We start from the raw sequence: 10,447 nt of genomic DNA, 5'->3' as shown, positions 1-10,447 counted from the left end.
ACAGAGTGTTAGATACATTAACATTTCAGGCTTTATTTGTGGACTGTGGTGCATATAATGCAATGTAGTGAAATAAGGATAATAGCGGCATGACTTGACAGTGGACTAAATTAATCCTGACAATGTGTGGGCAAAAAAATGGGTAATTGGGACTATAAAGGGCCCAGAAACAGGAAATTGTTTAAGTGGGAGAACTTGCACAATTGGTGGCTGACTAAATACTTTTTTGCCCCACTGTACAGACAACAAACGGGTGATTGCGGTATAATACTGATTTCTGAAATCTTCATGCTACATAGTTATGACTTGTAGTTTATATGCTATGTTATACATTATATAGTCCTGACCCCTGCATTCTATACCCTACATCACGGGTCTCAAACTCAATTCACTTGGGGGCCACTGGACACATTTTTTTCTCCCATGGGGGCCACTTGCCGAATTTCATACTTTAAAATAAAATGCAACTATATACGGTAGCAGTGTTATCGTCTGTGTGTGTTTATAATGTCAGCATATGCGTTTGTTATAGTTTATTTGTACATCAATGTCAGTGTATTTGTTAGTGTTGGTTTGTGTGTGTATTGTCAGGATTTCTGTGAGTGATCTGGGTATGTGTGTTAATATTTCTGTGTGTGTCATATCAGTATGTATACATGTGTATGTGTGTGCAGTGTAAGTATATCTGTGTGTTTTTTTCCCCCACAGGTTTTAATTGTAATCACACATTTATTCACACATAGAACCCCCCCAACCCACACAGAAATATGCCGACTAAAACACACACAATAAGGCCCCATTCACAACTGGAAGTTTAGGTGCGATTAGGGATTCCAGCATCAGGAATTTGCATTTTCCTACAGCAGGAATCCCTTTTCTGCCATTTACAAGTGACAGCTGTAACCAGTTCAAGTTAATGATCAGGTGACAGCTGCTGCATGTAAACCCGCGCAAACCGCATGTAATGGTATGTGATATGATTACATGTGGTTAGGAATCAATCACTATCCCTGAATGCATTGATTGTGCATCCAGGAAGAGGCAGCAAAATGCACAATGTGTTCCAGTCCAGTGCGATCCGCAAAAATGCGGCGAGCACTATTTTTGCAGATCGCACTGTTGTACCGATCCTCTGCCGCTCGTCCACGCACAAGGGGGCTCAGCTTCTCCTCTGGATCTCCCTGCTCTCCCGGGCAAAGGCAGCGGAGCCGCTGTGACAGAACGGACGAGCAATGAGGGGAGAGAGAGGCGCCGGCTGTCAGATCCTGGCCGAGCGTCTCTCTCTCTCTCCTCACCGCTCTTCATTAGTTCTGTGACAGCGGCTCCGTCCTCCGCCCTCCCCCGCCGCCGGTTCCTTCACTTCTTCTCGGATCCCCGCTGGGGAGAGCAGCGGGGATCCAGAGAAGCGGCGGGAGGAGAGGACAGTGCGATCTACCAGTGATCACTACGCGATCGACTGGTAGATCGCGATCGACCTTGTGGGCACCCCTGCTCTACAGTATACATTTTGTAGTATGTGAAGTACTGTAGTCCTGATTGCTGAACCCACTATGATATTTTGTACATTGCTTATGTTTGACAACTGCACTCTGTACACTGTTTTGTATGTTATACAGTCCTCACTGCTCTGCTTTATATGTTGTATGTTATACAGTCCTCACTGCTCTACTTTATATGTTGTATGTTATACAGTCCTCACTGCTCTACTTTATATGTTGTATGTTATACAGTCCTCACTGCTCTACTTTATATGTTGTATGTTATACAGTCCTCACTGCTCTACTTTATATGTTGTACCTTATACAGTCCTCACTGCTCTACTTTATATGTTGTACCTTATATAGTCCTCACTGCTCTACTTTATATGTTGTACCTTATACAGTCCTCACTGCTCTACTTTATATGTTGTACCGTATACAGTCCTCACTGCTCTACTTTATATGGTGTTCCTTATACAGTCCTCACTGTTGCATTCTCTGTGTTACATTGGGCATCATATAGTCCAGACTGCTGCACCCCATACGCTATGTTGTACTTTACATATTCCTTAACAAGGTGTTAAAGGAGAACTATGAGGTGAATACTTTTCACTCATCCTCATAGTTCTAGCCAACCTGTGACAATGAAACTGTCACAGGTCGGCTCAGTAGATCGGGTAGTGAGTGAATAGATACCGTCACTCGCTCACTTCTCGATCCTGTCCATGCAGAGAGCCGTGACAGGGGAGGGACTGGATTCCCTGACTGGCGGAACGGACGGGGGAGGGGCAGGTACAGCTGGCTCTGCGTCTAGATAGGCAGAGCCAGCTGTCACTCACGCAGCTGGGCGGATCCAGACAGAATTGTCAGGATCCATTTCAGCTGCGTTGTCTCAGCTGTAGCTCGCGGTATACTGAGCTTTAGGTGACGGGGGGACGCTAGTTTGTGTCTTCCCATTACCCTTAGGAGAACTATGGGGAAAAGCCCTAACCCCATAGTTCTCCTTTAATTATCAGTTGCTGGTTGCATGGTAGTTCCCACATATTATAATGTCACACTCTGGATAGAATAATCTTTAACAAACCGCACTGGGTGTGTAAGGTATCGTTGAAAAGCTGGGTGTTATGTGCAGAGGGTGGCTGTAAGGTAGAAAAATCTTATCGTGCATCACCCGCTAAGTATGACAAGCTTCCAGGCATTGAAGAGAGGGAGCGATGCAACCCGAGCTATACAGCGCTCCTCTCACATCACCTGCCTCTATCTCACTAGCCTCCATTCAGAAATGTCTTATATTTTGTAAAGTGATATTAAAGTCAAAAGGCTTTTAAGTTATTTCCTTTATGTTTAAATGTTTTAGTTTCCTGCAGAATCAGCTGGTCCCCCAAGAACCACGTCACAACATAATTAAAAAAATAAGAGATAGCCGCCAAGTGTAATAGGAAATAATAATAGTGCAAGAAAAGACTATGGTGCAATAGGTATAAAACATTATCAAACATCATATATACAAGCAGAAATGCTGCTTACCTCAGCTCGCTGATGAATATGTGATATACAGATAAGGAGTTCAGGAGGCGGTAACGTGTGAAATCGTACGGCTGCGTCCTCAGTTTCCCTGACAACCCGGTAGCGTGGGTGGAGCAGGGCAATGTGTCACAGACAGGGGATCTTAACTGCGCATGTCACAGTGAGCCAGCCTACTCCCAGCGTTTCTGGTTGCTAGGAAACGGTTGGCTCTGTGTTCAGTGTGATGACAGCTGATCACTGCGGTATACAGCAGCACACAGGAGGAGGGGGGGGGGACAGCTCCTTGCACGGAGAACGAAAACAAACAAACAGCCGGTGTTCTATCACATAAACCAATCAGATTTGCCAATATCGTCACTTCCGTCGGCTGTCGATCACGTGATTCAAGGAAAATGCGGCGCACTGCCCATGCGTCCAGCTTCAATGGGCAGACGTCGGGCAGCAGCATAAAAATTGAAAGACGTGGGGGAGGGGGACAAGAGTGGGAAAGAAAACAGCATGGGATTTCAGATAGGAACATAAATAAGCAGTGAAGGAGGGAAGAAAAATCTGTAGTACATAAGGGCAAAGCAACAGCGCATCAAGGAGAGAACATGGAGGATGACTGCATACAATGTTGTATATGTGGACCACACATGCCATGTTATGCTATAGTGCTGCAGAATATGAAAAAACAATTACAACACTGCATAATTTAAGTAGTATTAATGGCTGGTTGTTTTTTCCCCTCATGCATTCTCTCAAAAAACCTCCAGAACGTTTGTAACATCCAAAGGTTGCCTTGCTATGCATGCATCCACAATGTGTGGTCTGTAGGGTACCTACAGTATAAGGGCATATGCATCATGTGTATCCTAACGCATGTCCTGTGCAGCGACGTGCGGTGCCCTCCGTGCTGGGTGAGGCATTCAGTTGTAGGCACTGCCAACCACATTAGGCTGGGCAGTACTATACATTGTTAGGAATCAGCAGGCTGTGCAGTATTCCAAATTGCACCAGCAAACTGCATGTCTGCTGGGACACATACCGTCTATTATGGTTGGAATCCAGCATGGCTCCTAGGAGAGAGATGTACCATCCTGTAGGGTTTGGTCTGTGACTATGTGTTACTGATGGGGCAGGTGTGTAGAAAAACTACTTGTCCAAGGATTAAAGTGGGGCCCAATCTACTTGTCCCTGTAAGGCCATAGCCGGGAGCTCGCACGCTACTACACATGCGCGGGTCCCAGTCTTCCGGGTTGCCGGAAAACATGCGTTAGCACCCATGCGCTCACAACAGAATTTTGCACACAGGAAGTGACACACAGGAAATGACTCATGACCCTCTAATAGATGTTCCTATTTAAACCAGCTGGCCCAATAGGTCAGTGCTGAACGGTCTTTCAGCTTGTGCTTCTGCTGATCTGTTACCTCGACCCGGATTGCTGGTTACTTTGACTGATTGCTGCCTGCCCCTGACCTCTGCTTGTTATCTGGACTCTGCCTCTGCTTGCTCCTTCTGTACCGGGCAGACGGCCTGGCTTGATCACTGGCTTGTTTGACCTTGCTTCAGTTGCACCTGTCCTGTTCATCCTTCCAGGGATCCAGTTGCCGAACTTCTACCAGGCACCGTGTCTGAACATTTTGGCACCCCTGCTTCTCTCTGTCTTCTCGCTCCCTGTTTCTACATCAAGCAGTGTGAGATAAGAGCCGCAAGGGAGGCCTCCTCCGTTAATCGGTCCTCCACCAGGTACATGATAGTGCCTCATGACAATTGACTTCTGTGATGTGATACAAAATATTATTTTAACCAAAACCGAAATGTAACTATGCTAAGTAGCACTTCTCATTGGTCAGCGCAGTCAGATGAGTGCTCGCAATTTGCGCATGGCTGCACTGGAAGGCAGTATGAGGTACAGATAGTACCTCACCTCATAGTATAGTGAGGGAGAGGAGAGGGGGGCCAAGATTTGAGCGGGAACTTGAGACTGCACATCCCTGGTGAGTCCCGCATGCAGCCCTAGTGAGAGGATGCAAAGCCCTGGAGACAGTGCACAGCCATGGTGAGACCCGCATGCAACCCTGGTGAGACTGCACAGCTCTTGTGTGACCGCAGGCAGCCTCCTGAGACCCAGCACAGCCCTGGTCAGACCCCGCACAGCCTCCTGAGACGCTGCATAGCCCTGGTGAGCAACACAGAGTATGGTGTTTCATATTATTCTGCCTTGCTTTTTTGTTGTACAATCTATTGCTGGGATTTGTAGTCCTCCCATCGCTGGTGGTATTCTGCATTGCTATATAATAGATTGCTGGGATTTGTAGTCCTCTATAGCTTGGAGTCAGTGGCAAAACTACCAGGGGCGCAGAGTTTGCAGCCGTGACCGGGCCGTGGCGCTCCGCCCCCTCCCCGTCCGTTCCGCCAGTCAGCGCTGGCAGATCGGAGCGGAGAGAGGGGAATCCAGCCCCTCCCCTGTCATGGCAGAGAGCAGTGACCAGGATCGAGAGGTGAGCGAACCCGGTATGCGTTCACTCACTTCCCGATCTACTGAGCCGACCTGTGACAGTCTCATTGTCACAGGTCGGCTAGAACTATGAGGTGCGTGAAAAGCACTCACCTCATAGTTCTCCTTTTAATTTTATTGCTAACAAGCCCATGTGTGATAGCATTTGGGCGTGACAGGCTCTCTTTATGGAATACTCACTGATCATGCAAAGCTGATCGGAGAACAGACATTCCATGGGGGGGAGCTGCTCATAAGTGATCTGGGCACCTGTACAGCTAGATGTAGGTAAAAACCACCTGTGGGGAGGGAAAGGGGAGTCAGCTGGGGCTTTCGTAGAGGGCTGGGGCTTACGTAGTGGAAACTACAGTTCTCAAACCTATGCCTTATACCATAAACCTAGGGGGCACTCTGATATGCAAATTCTGACTTATGGTTAAGTCAAGAGTTGGCCTGCCCCATCAGGATCTTTCTATTGGCCCATCACTGCGGTAGGAGGCCTCATTGACTAAGAGCAAGGTAAAAGAGGAGACTGGTAGTGCTTGGGTACACAAGGAATGGTTAAAATTAGTCTATGCATTAGCAGGGGCTCTGCTGCTCATTTTCTATAAGTATAGCCGCCCAGATCACTTGTAGCAGCCTACTTGTGTGGCGTACCACCACCCTCCGTAAAATTGATAAAAAAATAATAAAAAAAAATTAAAACCAACCCTGCCGCCCTACCATCTGCCTGCAAATAAACACGTGCACATGGGGCATGCGTGTGTACTTAAAGGACGATTGTGCCATACAGGTTAGGTATCACTGCGAATGTGAAACTATTTTTGGGTCGCGACTTAATGACCAATGACAAATGTGGGTCCTGAGGTTACACAGGTTGAGAACCACTGATTTAGAGGGTCCCAGTTTTCAGGATTCCTGTGCCATTCATTGACATAATTAAAGCTGTATGCAGCTTCCTCTGGGAGTCTGAATGTCATTAATGTGACCAGTTTTGAAAAAAACCTGTGGGATCATTTAAAGGTATCGGGCTAACATCTGTAGGAAGTAGCTAAGAAACTGAGCTTTGCTGCAGGTTTTCTCTCTCTCAAATTTGTTTTTCTTTTTCTTTTTTTTTTTTAGCCCACCACATACAAGAAAGTGCCTGGATCTGTTGACTAGGGCTGCAACTAATGATTATTTTTCCGATTTTAATATACCATCTTTTATTGAAAATAAAATACACAAATGCAGTGTTACAAACATAAAGTTTACTTCAGAATAAAACGGTATGGAAATTTTTTGCAATCGCACACCACCGGAACACATTGCATTGCAGTACTGTGTGTTCCGGTGCAGCAGGAGGTGCATTAGGGTTGCCATTGAAATAAATGGCACCACAACGCACATTCCGCACCAGAATTTGTCAGGCCGAAACCAAAAATGGTTCCTCTCTTAGCTGTTTTTTTTCATCTTTTTTCAGTTCGTATTGTATGTAAACCTTAAAATTTGTGTTTTTTTTTTTGTTTTTTTTTTTTTTATGCATTATGAACCTCTTTAGCTCCCGAATGGAAGAACAAATTTTAATGACAATGTTAAAAACCCCTGGCTTTGTTTTAACCTGCTCATCAGGACTAAATCAATAGGGAATCACAGGTTAATGCAGATTATTATCCATGTGCAATGTTATTAAACTGGAATTAAAGTAAACCTATCATGAGAGAAATCAGGACGCTGCCATTACTGAGCTCTGTTTCGGAGAATTCTGATGAGATGGCTGCCCTGTTGAGCCTGTGGCTTCTTATATATTTCACTGGCCTGCAATAATTATGTGTAAGATGTTATCGCTTAACTAACCTACATACTTGTTATGGGTGTTAATGTTAAGAAAGCCAAAGGGTCACCCTAACATATAGGCAAACTGGCATTTCATAATTAGGTCAGCAAAGGCAGCTCCTGTACTATATTTAATAATATCTGCATTTAGATTTGTGACCACTTGGGGGCAGAAGAGGACATGATTTGCAACAACGGAAACCTGATTTTTCAGCTCTGTTCACTGATTTCTTTTTTTATACTTTCGCATGACATTTGATTTTATAGAAGGACTTCGACCTCAAGAAAACGTAACCCTTGCAGTGCAAAGTAACTGCACTGCAAGGGTTGAGTGCTTGTTTTTGTTTAGAGTCTAAAATAACAAAGATATACTTATCCGATCCTCAGTCCTGTCTGGCTGCTAGACCGGTCTCTGCTGCTTCTCTTCCCCCTCTGCCCCAGCTGTCTAAGAACCCACGAGTCATCACGTCCAATACAGTGTATTTTAGGCGAGGATGCCGAGGGACATTTTATTGCCGAAGTCAAGGGGGAAAGAGGCTGCAGGGGCTGGTCTAGCAGGAAAAGTTCAGGTGAGTATATCTTTTGTTATTTTAGACCCTAGACCAAAACAAGCACTCAACCCTTGCAATACAGCGGTAGCCATGTAAAACTAATTGACTCATTAAAGGGTTATTAAACCCTCACATTTTGCACCTACAGGTGAAACTCGAATAATTACAATATTGTGCAAAAGTAATTGCAGTTAGTGCTGCAAAAGGGGCCCAAACCAAGTACTGAGTACATATGCATGCTTGTACTTTTCAGAGGTCCGATATTGTTCTATGTACAATCCTTGTTTTATTGATTGCATGTAATAATCTACTTTTTTGAGGTTGTGGATTTGGGGTTCTTGGGGTTTTCATGAGCTGTAAGCCATAATCATCACAATTATGACAAATCACGGCTTGAATTATCTTGCTTTGCATGTAATGAGTCTATCTCATATATTAGTTTCACCTTTTTAAGTTGCATTAGTGAAATAAATGAACTTTGCACGATATTCTAATTATTCGAGTTTCACCTGTATATCTACTGCTAGCAAGCAGTAGATATATGCAAAAAATAAAAAAAATCCTTTTGAAACGGGTTTAAACTTACCTGTGTCTCCGCCGCGCGCGCTCCCATCCGAACATCTAAAAATGTCTCGGGCAGCCGCAAAGGATCTTGGGGCGGGTGCATGCGCAGCTCAGATGTTCAGCCAGAAGACGAGGAGAGATACAAGGTAAGTCTATGGAGCAGCGTGCACCCGCACAGACTCCGTGGGCCATGAGCGAAGAGGTGGACAGAGGAGACGGCGCTGGATCGGAGACCCGCAGCAGCGCTGGAGGGACAGCTGAAAACTACAGGAAAGAAGAAGATCGAATTAAGAGACATAATTGAAGGTAAGTACTTACACTAACATCATGGGGGAGGGAAAAAAATATCCTCTAATTTTACTTTAAGTCCTTCTCTCTGAGGAACTAAGTGTATGACCGGCCACCACCCATTAATTACTTGATTGCATGGATAGTTGATTGACTGTTAGCACTACAAAAAGGGAATCCTTTAGGCTTTCAATGTACATACCTGTTACTTTTATTGGACAAATGTTGCGTATTTCTATTTGTCAACTGCATTCTCACTTAAAATATAAATTAATAATTAAAAAATATGTTTGCATTGATACATGTCCCTCAGTGCAGTGCTCGGCATCCCAATGCATTTTTTTTGTTTACAGTAGTTTGCCTTAAGCCTAAACTTGACTGGAATCTGATAATAGGATTCGCCCCCATAGACTTCCATGTGATTCACCACTAAGTTCGGGTTTGCTGAATATCAAACAGAATTCTCTAAGCCCTTGGCAAATTGAACCGAGGCAGATTCACCCATCCCCACCCTCCAGCATCTACTGAAAACTGGAATATCTCTTTTGGATATACTGAAATTGTTGCAAAGTTATACCTAGAAAATATAAAAATGCATACAGTACCTCTTTCCGTTCTAAATTACTTTATTGCACTGATTTTATATTTTAATTTGCAGATGTTTTATTTAGTAACAATGGTCCAATTTAATGTAAAGGACAAGTGCAGTTTTGGATTACAAAGCTTCATATCATATCAAAATTTGGTTCATTAGCTTTCATTGTCAGGGGATCTGTACTGCCAATTCCAGAGTCCCCACCATTGAATGTTTATCCTCACTTTGGCTGCTATAAGTTCCCAAGCCTGCTGGGGATCTTATGGCGGCTGTGTACAGTGTTGGTCCGGCCACACATCTCTTCCTCCTCCCTCCCACCGCCCGCATAGCCATGGTGGGACCCCACCGCCCGCATAGCCATGGTGGGACCCCACCGCCCGCATAGCCATGGTGAGACCCCACCGCCCGCATAGCCATGGTGAGACCCAACCGCCTGCACAAGCATACTGAGACATAGCTGTCTGCACCACACGCACAGCCCTGATGAAACCTGTATGCAGCACTGGTGGAAATGAACAGCCCTCATGTGATCGGCACACAGCCCTAGTGAATATGTAGGTTCATATTGTGATTTGTAGTCCTCTATAGCCGGTGCTATTCTGCATTGCTATATAATGTATTTCTGGGATTTGTAGTCCATCTGCAGCTTGGAGTCAGTGGCAGAACTATCAGGGTTACAGAGGTTGCAGGTGCGACCGGGTCCTGGTGCTCCACCTCTGTCCTAAAATCATTAGTCTGTACTGTTTTACAAAAACTGTCACATAACACTAAAAAAAAAGGTATTGGTATCGGGAAGGTTAAGGAAAAGTATCAGTACTCGTACTTGGTCTTGAAAAATAGGTATCGGTGCATCCCTAGTGAAAACACTGCTCAAGAATCACTACATTCAATTTGACTATTTACAGGAAAAAAGCAGGAAATGTGTGTTATCACAAATGTACACTTTTATTATTAAAGGAGAACTATGAGGTGTGCTTTTCACTCACCTCATAGTTGTAGCTGACCTGTGACAATGAAACTGTCACAGGTCGGCTCAGTAGATCGGGAGGTGAGGGAACACATACCGGCGTTCGCTCACCTCTCGATCCTGTCACGGCTCTCTGCTGTGACAGGGGAGGGGCTGGATTCCCCCCTCCCTGCTCCGATCCG

The sequence above is a fragment of the Nanorana parkeri genome, unplaced genomic scaffold, assembly GCF_000935625.1.
Source record: "Nanorana parkeri isolate BGI_ZX_2015 unplaced genomic scaffold, ASM93562v1 scaffold549, whole genome shotgun sequence".
NCBI classification, from domain to species: Eukaryota; Metazoa; Chordata; class Amphibia; order Anura; family Dicroglossidae; genus Nanorana; species Nanorana parkeri.
Note: the sequence above shows the minus strand (reverse complement) of the source record.